This window comes from Arvicanthis niloticus, chromosome 1 (assembly GCF_011762505.2).
Source record: "Arvicanthis niloticus isolate mArvNil1 chromosome 1, mArvNil1.pat.X, whole genome shotgun sequence".
In the NCBI taxonomy this organism is placed as follows: domain Eukaryota; kingdom Metazoa; phylum Chordata; class Mammalia; order Rodentia; family Muridae; genus Arvicanthis; species Arvicanthis niloticus.
Genome location: NC_047658.1, coordinates 19,305,314 through 19,316,372, shown reverse-complemented (window position 1 = coordinate 19,316,372; position 11,059 = coordinate 19,305,314). Strand labels below are relative to the sequence as shown.

The 11,059-nt window shown below is 45.5% G+C and overlaps 1 protein-coding gene across 1 annotated transcript in view; it reads left to right on the top strand.

The window, feature by feature from the left end:
* The first annotated feature begins 861 nt into the window (after positions 1 to 861).
* Positions 862 to 11,059, top strand: part of LOC117724308 (fucosyltransferase 2 (H blood group)) — an 18,988-nt gene continuing 8,790 nt past the window's right edge. The window contains exon 1 of the mRNA XM_034523995.2: positions 862 to 1,010. The gene's annotated coding sequence lies outside the window, so the exon portion shown is untranslated. The remainder of the gene's footprint in view (positions 1,011 to 11,059) is intronic.

Here is an 11,059-nt window from a genome sequence, read left to right as displayed (position 1 = left end):
GGTCTAGAGAGATGGCTCAGCAGCTGAGGTCACTTGCTGTCCTCATAGAGGACCTGGAGTTCATTCCCAGAACCCACATTGGACAGCTCCCAATCATCTGTGACTGCAGCTTCTGCGGATCTGATACCCTCTTCTGGCCTCTGCAGGCACTGAACACACACACATACACACAGGAAGACACACATAAGTAAAAATAAAATAAAATATTTCTTTTTAAAAAAAAAGCTTCAAAACGAATGAACTGAAGAGATAGTTCAGTTAGAATGTGTGTTATGCAAGCCTGAAGACCTGAGTTCAATTCCCAGCACATGCACCAAAGAAGGTAAAGAAGAGAGACAGTAAGATGGCTTCACAGATGAAAGCACCTACCACCTAATCCTAACACCAGCTCTCCTGCAGTGAGGGGGGAGGCAGAGAGAGAAGAGTCAGGCAACGTCTCTCAAGCCACCCAGCTTGAGATACACAGCATGACAGAAACAGAGGAGACCCTGACCAAGTTGGAAAGTGAGGATATCTAAAAGTAGTCCTCAGAACTCCACACGTGTGCACTTTTTTAAGTTGAAAAGCACACCTGCTAACAGGGTGGATAGCCCTACACACACACACACACACACACACACACACACACACACACACACACACAACCAAAAAAGTGTCTTTGTTAAATGAGGTTGAGGCTCTTGGGGGTCTGCAGTATTGCAGGGGAAGGCAGGGCTGGACTGTGCCAGCTTCTTCAGACTGCCCCTCCTGGCTGTCATCCTGGCAGGCACCTGAGAGGAAGCTAACCTTTGACTCACTCCTCCAGGCCCAGCCTCTCTGGTTCTAGGATGTCAGCAGGTACATCCTGGGTGGAGTTTCTATCTAGGGCTGTAGTTAGACTCTGGACGCTTCCGTGGTACTGAATGAAGAGCCAAGCTGGAAAGCACACTGAGCCACCAGTCTGCAGAGCCACCCTGCCGTCCATTCATAGGTCATTTCTCTGTTACCACAGCCAGAAGAGGTGAGCACAGGTGAGAAGGTTGGGGCAGGTCTCCTGTGCCCTGAGAAGCCCTAGAGATCAACAGGCCCAAGGGATCCAGGAACTGATGCATTGGTCTCTGACCCCACCCCAGGGCTCTCTGGAAGGACATGCCATTGCTGAGAAGCAGGACTCAGACCCTGGTTCTTCCAGACTCTGGGCTCCCATCCGGAGTTGTAGTCTGAAGTCCCCAGCTAGTCCCTTCAGCCCTTGAGCCCTCCAGATCCTGAGTTCCACGATCTTAGTTTTTCCAATTCCTGGGTCTCCAATTTCAATTCCAAGCTCCTGCTTCACCAGCTCTGTGCTCCCCCAGCTCCCCCATAGCCCGACTTCCTGCACGCCATCTGCCATCCTGCCCTGCTGGTTGGCTTCTTAGCCCCAGTCTCCCCTTCACCTCTCAGCTCTCTCCTTGCTGCTGACTCTAGGAACAAGTGTAGATGAAAAGCGGAATTGGGCTGGCTGTAACTGGATTTTCCTGTTCTCATATCCTTGACTTCCATATCAGCCTAGGGGCCCTCAGAAACCTGCAGCTGCCCCATCATGGGGGGTGATAGTGGTGGTGGTTCAGATCCCGGCTCCATCCGTAACAGCACCCCATCCTCTATTGGAGATTTCAGTGTGGCAGCTACTCTGAGAAACTGTCCTGAGAGTCCTAATGTCGGTGTACCTTGGCACAGGGACGGAACAGGGTGAAACCAGTGCCAGTCACAGGAATGGCACTGATGGGGTGGAGCCAGCCTTGTACCTTTCTCTGAGCTGATGTGGAAGAGATGCTGGGGGTAGGGCACTCTCTGGATGGAAAAGGCAAGCTGAAGACGCCGAGCCAAAGGGCGCAGGGTAGAAAGAGGTGAGTACAGCAGCTTATGCTTGTCATACTAGCACTCAAGAGGCTGAGGCAGGAGGATTGCTAAGTTAGGTGTCAGCCTGGACTACATTGAAACAGCTTATCCCTCTGCTTCTAGGGAACTGGAGAAGGGTTCCTCTTTCAAAGTTGGGACCTCTTTCCACTACCACACCCCTCCAACTGAGGCCAGGTACGTGGTGATTGATTGATCTTCCTGACCACAGAAAACAAAGAGAGTCTCTAGGCTCCTCCCATTGCCATCTCAGCTGGAGCCAAACTGCTGCTCTTCAGTCTTCCCTGGCTTCAGCTTACAGTCCTCCCCACAGTCCTTGGTCTTCCCAAACTCACCCAAGCTCCTCTCCTAACTTTTCCATCACAAGTGCTGTGAATCCAGCTCCCTTCCCCAGCTGTTATCTGATGTTCCCCCTGGGAAGACCTCAAAGGTGACATGAACTCGTGATACCCGAGCAGCTCTGGGTATCCGCACTGTGCTCCTATGGTTCTACAAATTGTCTGAGGCAAAAGTCAAGGTCAGGTCATGGCTCTGGCCATAGCCACCCTTTTTTTTTTTTTTTTTTTTTTTGACTTTTCTAGGCAGGGTTTCCCTGTGTGGGGCTGGCTGTCCTAGAACTCACTCTGTAGACTAGGCTGGCCTTGAACTCAGAGATCAGCATGCCTCCTGAGTGCTGGGATTAAAGGTGTGAGCCACTCCTCTTAGTCCCACAATCCTCCTCTTTCCCCCAAAACTAGATGTGACTTCTCAGCAGGCTCCCGGCCTTTCTTTGCCCTTTGGTCTCTGTGTCATTATGTCCCTTCTTGAGGCAGCCTGAAATCATTATTCCAAAATATGCTACTTTCCCTTTTCTCAGAAGCCAAACAAGCCTTCCTGTGTTCCTGTTTGCAGCAGGAGACTCAGAGCCCTCAGATCAAAAGCCCAGAGATTAACAGGTTTGATTTCAAAGTGTGTTTTTCTAGTATTTTCCCACCATAGGATTGGTGCCAAGATGAGCCTGGTGGAGCAGGCCTAACATCCCAGATACCTCAGAGGCTGAAAAAAGGGGGCAAACTTCCAAGGCCAGGCTAGGTAACTGAATGAATTCAGCCTGAGCAACTTAGAGAGACCTTGTCTATAAAGTGAGGGCATGACAGCTTCAAGGTCTGGTTAAGCGGAAGGTTTTTGTTGTAGATATGAGAGCAGCCAGAGGCATCTGAAGAGTCCAGTACAGGGAGAGAAAGTAGCATAGTAAAGATGGCTGGCAGAGAAGACTAGGCCGGGGAAGAGAGGGCGTAGAGGGACAGAGAGGAAGACAGAGTGAAGATCAAGGAGACTCAGAGAGAAAAAACAAAGGGGAATGTGATGAGCATAGGAAAAAAAAAAAAAAAGCATTTTCTAGTCATGTAAAAATAGCTCAGCTGGGAACGCCACTACGGCAAGGCTGTGCCTGGAAGCCAGAACCTGGTTGTATTTAAAAAATGAGGAGGCAGAGACAGGCGGATTTCTGAGTTCGAGGCCAGCCTGGTCTACAGAGTGAGTTCCAGGACAGCCGGGGCTACACAGAGAAACCCTGTCTCAAAAAAAAAAAAAAAAAAAAAAAAAAAAAAACAACAACAAAAAAAATGAGGGCATTGCTACTTTGCTACTTCAAGGTCTGGTTGAGATGGTTTTAGATACAAGGGATAAAGATGCAGAGGAATCTGGAAGGGTCCAGCCTGAGCACGGCTGTGGGGGAGGGGCCATGGAGAGTGAGAGAGGAGGAGAAAAAGGAGAAAAAAAATGGCAAAGGGACAAAGAGAGGTCCAGGAGCAGCGGCAAGAGCCAAGAGGACATGCAGCCAAGATGGAACTGAAGAAGCCGAGGGAAGAGGAGAGGAGGGAAGGGGAGGGGCTGGAGAGGTTTGGGGTCAGGGGTCGGGTATGCTAAACAGGATGACTCTGGTATGTTAACTAGACACTTCAGCCACTTGCCATGGGTTTCCTTGGGACTTAATATTTGAGCCTTTTGTTGATGGTATAGGGCTAGTTAATCTCCTCCATAGCTACTTCCTGCTGAAATTGGGGTGTTGTTGTTGGTCCCCAGGAAGACTGGAATGATATTCAAAAGACAAAAAGGGAGAGAGAAGTGGGGGGACATCTGTTTTGCTCCCTGCCCAGGTTCTGCAGGACCACCTGGGACTATTGTAGTGCAGGCTACTTTCCAGCAGTCTAGGATGCAGGGGCTCAGACTGGTCAGAAATTCCCTTAGAAGCAACTATAGCTAACCGGATTGGAAATCTACTGGGTCAGATATAGAGAAGGGACAGAGAGTAAAGTTAAAAAGCTTGTGGGAATATTTTTTTATCAAACTTCCAGGCCTGTAGTCAGAGAGTGGGGTGGGGGGTAGGGGGGCCAAGACCAGGGAATGGGGGTGGGGGGATGTGAGGGTCCACATTGAGGACTACACAGGTGGGGAACTTAGGAGTACTTATCTGGAGTCTGTTTGACCTGTGATGGGTGGATATAAGTTGCAACTTCCGGAAGGTTACAAAAATTTTGTAAGTTTACAGAAAGAGATAAATGTCTTAGATATAAGAACATTACCAATGTTTATCAGCTGTGCCACACTGAGTCATAGCAAAAGCCTGGGGACCCAAAAATGATTCTGAGTTAAACGCAAGAACACTCTTCTGTCTTTCCAGAGGGTGGGGTATATAGATTGGATACACATGTTTTTAGCATGTTTGAGACACACTTCTTGTTATGAAATATAATGTGGCACAGGGCGAGGGGAATATCTTTGGGGGAGCCCATGCCAAGGTGTACGTACCTTCTGAGAAATAATGCCATGCAACAGATCTGGGCTTAAAAGAGGTTTATTGGGGGGAGGGGAGAGGAGTGAAAACCTAGGGAAGGCACAGAGGCAGACAACTGGACATGTAGACAGACAGACGGATGGGGAGCAGCACATCCACAGTTTGGACAGTGTGCTGTCAGCAGACGAGGCAAAGGGCAGTGCGGAGAACAGAGAGAGGGAGCACTGAGAACAGAGAGAGCTGGGAGCACTGAGAACAGAGAGAGGGAGCACTGAGAACAGAGAGAGCTGGGAGCACTGAGAACAGAGAGAGGGAGCACTGAGAACAGAGAGAGGGAGCACTGAGAACAGAGAGAGCTGGGAGGGCGGCTCGGGGGTCTTTTAATTAGCTATTCACACCTGGCGCACCTGATGGCAGCTATGATATCAGTGGATGGTAGACTGGAAAGCTTTACCAGAGTTAAGACTAATTACTTATCAGAACTCACACTGATTCACTCTGAACTTTAAAAGTCTTTGATTCAACAGCACCGTAGTGGAGGGGAAGACACCTGAAGCATTTTCCATTCCTTTTATAGTCATTTAAGTTCTCATGTCTCCAACCTGTGGAGCTTGATTCATCAGCCTTAAACCCCTTCTCAGACCGGGGACAACTTTCTCAGATTCCCACAACTCATGCCTCTGTATCCTCAGACCTCAGAAAGTTTACATTTGTTTTTCTATCCAGTTATTCACCATGAGACACAGGCGGTGATCACTGGGAACAGTCACTGTAGAGCACATTTCTTTAGAAGGAAGAGTAAAAAGTTACTTTGAAACCTGATTCCTGAGTCTGGTAACAAGGTAGACTGTGTCCAGACCTAGTAGTAGTGGCTCTTTGAGAGAGAGAGGTCTGTGGCTTGATTTTCACCCATGAAGCTGACTGAGAAGGCATCTGAAACCTCAGTCTCTGCTGTAACACTGGTACTTCTCTCACTCGTCCAGTCTTCCAATCCATCAGAGACCTGAGAAGGGTACATTTTATCTGGAGAAGCAGGAAGTGCAGACTAAGCAGTTTCCAAGTCTATAAGAATGACAGAGACTACTGGCTGTTGGACAGTCACCCAAGGCTCCTCTGTGGTTGGTGGGGCATCTCAGCCAGCAGACCCAGAAGAGCTGACAGACTTTCCTGTGAAGTTGAAATTTTTTGGAGGGTTGTTCTACCTTTGTCCAGGCAAAGCAACTGTCAACTTTCCACTGTCCCGCCCGTCCGCAGTGTGGACAGTGTGCTGTCACTGTCCCGCCCGTCCACAGTTTGGACAGTGTGCTGTCAGCAGAGGAGGCGAAGGGCCGTTTACAGCCCAGCGACCAGCCTTGCACATTTACAGCAAGTTCCAAGTGATGGCCTTCTGTGCCCAGCCATCTTCTTTGGGGAAGACTAGGGGGGTTCTTAGGAGCTGGCATGTCTGTCACAAAAAGCTTTTTCTATTAAACATTTTAAATGCCATATTCTGCAGATCTCAGAAGAGTTTGAGGACCACATGTCCATCTAAAGTCTATCTAAAGAGACAAACTTAGCTTCTTTCTACTTACTTTGAAAACGTAGACAGGGATTTTAATAAAGCTTATTTCTGTAATTAATTGCATCAGTTCTTAGCATGACTACAAATATATTCCTGAACATATTAAAGAATTTGATTATTTATAAGGTGACTGACTACCAACTTCTATTTCTTAATTATCCTTTACGGTTTGCAATAATTTAGTAGCTTTTATAAGACCAGGACTTTATGTTCCATCCCTATTAAGTCTGTGCCTTAAAAATCACGATTTTGAACTGATGCTCTTCTAGTATCAAAATAAAACTTTTAACTCATAGATGGAGGCCATAGAGAGACTGGCAACTTGGTTCATTCTACTATACTGCACCATTACGGAATATTGCAGATTTCTGTATTGCTGAGTTTATCTAAACAGCAAAAGCATAAATGACAAAGAAGCTAGACAAATATTACTGTGAAGTTGAGTAGACCTTAGGAATTTGTAAATCTTGATTAATGACATAGAACCTAGGTAAATCTTGTTGTGGACCTGACTAGACCTTAGGAGTTTATAAATCTTGATTATCAAATATATCTGATTTATCAAACATGTTTTTACTTATCTACATTACCTAGCAGACCATTATTGAGCAGTTAGCAAAGACATAAAGAGTTACACATACATTTAAATTAGCTTTTGTTAATCCGAATAGAACTTTTTAACCTTGAAATTTCATCATCATAAACAGAATATTTTAAACCAGAGTTGAATCACATATACAGTATGTTGTAGCAAATATAACCTTGAATTTCTATCGTCATACAAAACTCCACACCATCTAAAATATTTGAGACTTGTTGTCGCTTTCTTGGTCTAAAAAGGGATTTACTAATAAACTACGGGCTCGGTCGGACTGAGAAGTTTTATAATCGTTGCTTTATACCATGTAGTCATCTTAAGATGGTGAAACCACACGGCAGGTTGCAAACCATGTGGCCAAGTTGATTGTTTTTCTAATACACACACACACACACACACACTTTGTTTTCCTAATACATACATATACATATATATATATATATGCATATATATATGAGTTGCATCCAAGTTACTTGCACATATACATACAGATATCCATGTATAGATTCTAAATCATAAGCCTTTTGTTGAATTTTAAAGCCAAATATTGTTGCAGATTATATGGATTTTAGACCATACCCAATAAGCAACTCACAAATCCTTAGATAAGAGTGAATAGTGTGATATTAATATTTTAAAGAGAAGATTGCAAAGAAAGCAGAGAGGAAGATTTTTTTTAAGCATGAGGAAGTAGAACCCTCAGGTGTGGAGCAGAGCATGGAGTTGAGACACAGGACACTTGGGAATCATTTGTCCATGGCAGTGAGAACTAGGAATCAGGTGTGCCAATTTTTTTGCCTTTAAATGGGGCCAAATCGTAATAAAATCTGAGTCCATGATGGAAGGGAGGGCATGATTAGCTCAGCACAGTCTGACTGCAGAAAGCCAGGCGTAGGAAGGGCCCTTGTCCAGGTGGGCAGTCTTGTAGGAGGCAGGGGCATGCAGAGGACACAGGTGGAGTCTACAATTTGGAATCAAATTCACAAATTATCCAAACTATCCACATACCTTAGGAGTGGTTCTGTGTTGCAGTAAATCTCCAACCCAAATATGACCAGTCAAAGAAAACACAACTCAATAATTAAGAATATAAGCTGCACACCTAGATTGGGCAGATTCACTGCTACCCTGTTCTATTCCCCATCTATGAGATCCCTTATATCTTGCAGGTTTTCCAAGTCAAGTGTTTGTCCTTCCACCTCCTGCTCCTTTGTTGTCCTCCTCCATTATCTTCCTCCTCCATTTTCCTCTCTCTCCTCTCTCTCTCTCTCTCTCTCTCTCTCTCTCTCTCTCTCTCTCTCTCTCCCCAACAATTGTTATTTCTCTACCTCCCCTTCTCTGCCCAATCACTGGCTCCAGCCTTTATTTTACAAATTAAGGTTGGCAGAAGGTTCAATAGAAGTCACCAGTGTACAGAGTCACTCATCCTCTGTAGCCCCTCCCAGGAAAGTGGAATTAGCATCAAAATATAAGTGTGTGTGTGTGTGTGTGGGGGGCTATCCACAACAGTTCTGAGCAGATGCTGCAGGGGGAAAGAGTGAGCTACAATTTCTGCTCCTATCAGTCTCCAACTTCCAGTTATTACAAACTTACAAGCAAGACATTCACTCAGTGTGGGGAGGGACACCAGACAGAAGCAAGTAGGGCATGGAACAAGGAAAACGGAATATGAGAAAAAGGGAAAAGAGAAAAAATTTCCTGTTCTCCTGATAACTCAGGCAGCACACTGAGGTCAGGTTCAATTAGTCTAGAAGTGAGGTGTAAGGGAAGCTGCTCCCACCGATGAGGAGAGGAATCCCAGGCCAAGGTCCCAGGCAAGATGTAAGGGACCCAAGGGAGACCAGACCGAGAAGGCAAAAGCTGTGCAGCGAATTGTCATTCAGTGGACAGGGGCCCAGGCTAAGCCTGAGCAGACTGGGTTAACCTGGTATCAGGATTTTCAAGAGAAACCATGCTGGAGAAAGAAAGCCTGCTCCAGGGAAATGGTCAGACTCAGAGAAGCATTTAAGGAGAGTTAAAGGAGAACTCACCAATTGTTGGTGTTGGACAGAGTGCCTAACGATCTGTGGACCAGAAAGCAGATCCATTACAGGTGTAGCGGGCAGTGTGGCCAGACACCAGAAGAGTCCCTTCCAGGTCATGGCACCAATGTTATAAAATATAATGTGCTTGGGGACCTGGGGGTAGCTGGGCCCATTTTTGCGGGTGTAAGGCCTGAGACATTATACCATGATTTGGAGTAGAAGAGGTTTATTGGGGGAGGGGAGAGGAGTGAGGACCTGGGGAAGGGACAGTGGCAGACAAGTAGACCTGTAGACAGGCAGCCTTAGGGCAAAGGCAGGAGGCAGGGAGGGGATGGGTGTGGAGACCAGTGACAGGGAACGCAAAGCACAGAGAGCTGGGGTGGCAGGAGGGTCCTTTCATCTGCCACACACACGTGTGGCACACCTGGCAGCGGCAGGTGATGGTTGGCAGGTGATGACGTGAGCCATCACAAGGCCTCTGAGAGCAGGCCAGTGAAATTGCCTGTACACCAACACTTTTTAAGTCTTTACTTAGAAGGAAATTCAAAAATGTGAGCTTATGACTATGGTAATAGCAGTAGATGTATTGCTTACCAGAGTTAGAGTAAAAGCTTAGCAGATCTCCACTGGTTGATGTTAAAACTTTGAACTTTGCAAGTCTTTGCATAGCAATAAATAGCACAGAAAGGGAACGGCATCTGAAACATTTTTTCATTTTATTTTTTACATACCTTGAATCACTTTATTAGACCGTTAGAACTTGCATTTACACACCTAAAACACGGTCTTAGACACACACAGCTTGCTTCAGCTCTAAATCTTCTTCTTCTATCCAATAATTTGCTATGAGACACAAGTGGCTGATTACTGAACACAGTCACTGTAAAGCAAGTTCCTTCAAATAAAAGAACAGTCTTTTTTAAAGTTGTATTGAAACCTGTTATGTGAGTTTATATCTATCAGTGTGAAGTCTGTCCGAAAGATAAACTGTGCCCGTGTCCAGCTCTCTCAGCAGCAGACCCAATAGCTCTGGAAAAGTAAGGCCCGACTTTCCAACCTTCTGTATGGAATGAACTCAGCAGGCAGCTGCAGCCTTGAGGACAGAGCTGGTTTGCTTGCTGTTATCAGCATGAAGGTACAGTTAGCAGTCAGTCAATAGCCTCAGAGATTTGAGAAGGATAAATTATAGTGGGAAGTATAATCCAAGTGGCTTCTGTATCAATTAAAATGACAAGAGACTTACCGGCTACCTCAGTGGCTACCCTAGGCTCCCATGGTCTGGATGGCTTTGTCGGGGTCAGAGGTAGTCTCCAGCTGTCACACCTGCCAGCATTACATCTTCAGTTGTTGTACAAGGCAGCATAGGCCTTTGCTGGCCACACCCAGAAGGTCTGAGAGATTTTCCTGGAGAGAAGGTACCTGGAAAAAATTACTTTACTTAGAAGAGGTAGAGTTGCCGGGCAGTGGTGGCGCTCGCCTTTAATCCCAGCACTTGGGAGGCAGAGGCAGGTGGATTTCTGAGTTCGAGGCCAGCCTGGTCTACAGAGTGAGTTCCAGGACAGCCAAGGCTATACAGAGAAACCCTGTCTCGAAAAAACCAAAAAAAAAAAAAAAAAAAAAAAAAAAAAAGAAGAAGAAGAAGAGGTAGAGTCCACAGTTTGGGCAGAGCCCTCATGGTGGGAGAGGTGTGGGGCCGTTCCTTCCAGTGGTTAGAATCATGGTTCAGGTGGCATCAACTTGCCTGTCTGTCTTCTTTGGAGACCTTAGGGTAGTCCCTAGGAGCTGTCTGTTATGGGAAGGTTTTTTATTAAGCATTTTAAATTTAAATTCAGCAGATCTCTGAAGAGTTTGCTAACCATCTATTAAGATTAACTGAATTAAACAAGCTTATCTGTTTTTAGTTACTTGCTTTAGGCTTAACCTTGAAAACATATAAAGAAGGCTAAATAAAGTTTGTCCCTGTAAATGAATTACATTTGTACTTAACAAGCATAGCTCTGAGCACATTTAAAAAACGTGACCTGTATAAGGTGCATGTCTTAATTATCTTTAAGAGTTTACAACAAGTAACAAATTTACCACAAAGATTTAACAAAGCCACCTGTTTTTTTTCCATCCTGATGACATCATCAGCCAAGATGGAGGTTGGCCATGTGGTTTAAATAGGTTTTAAAATATCTATATCATATCTATCTATCTATCTATCTATATATATATATATATAT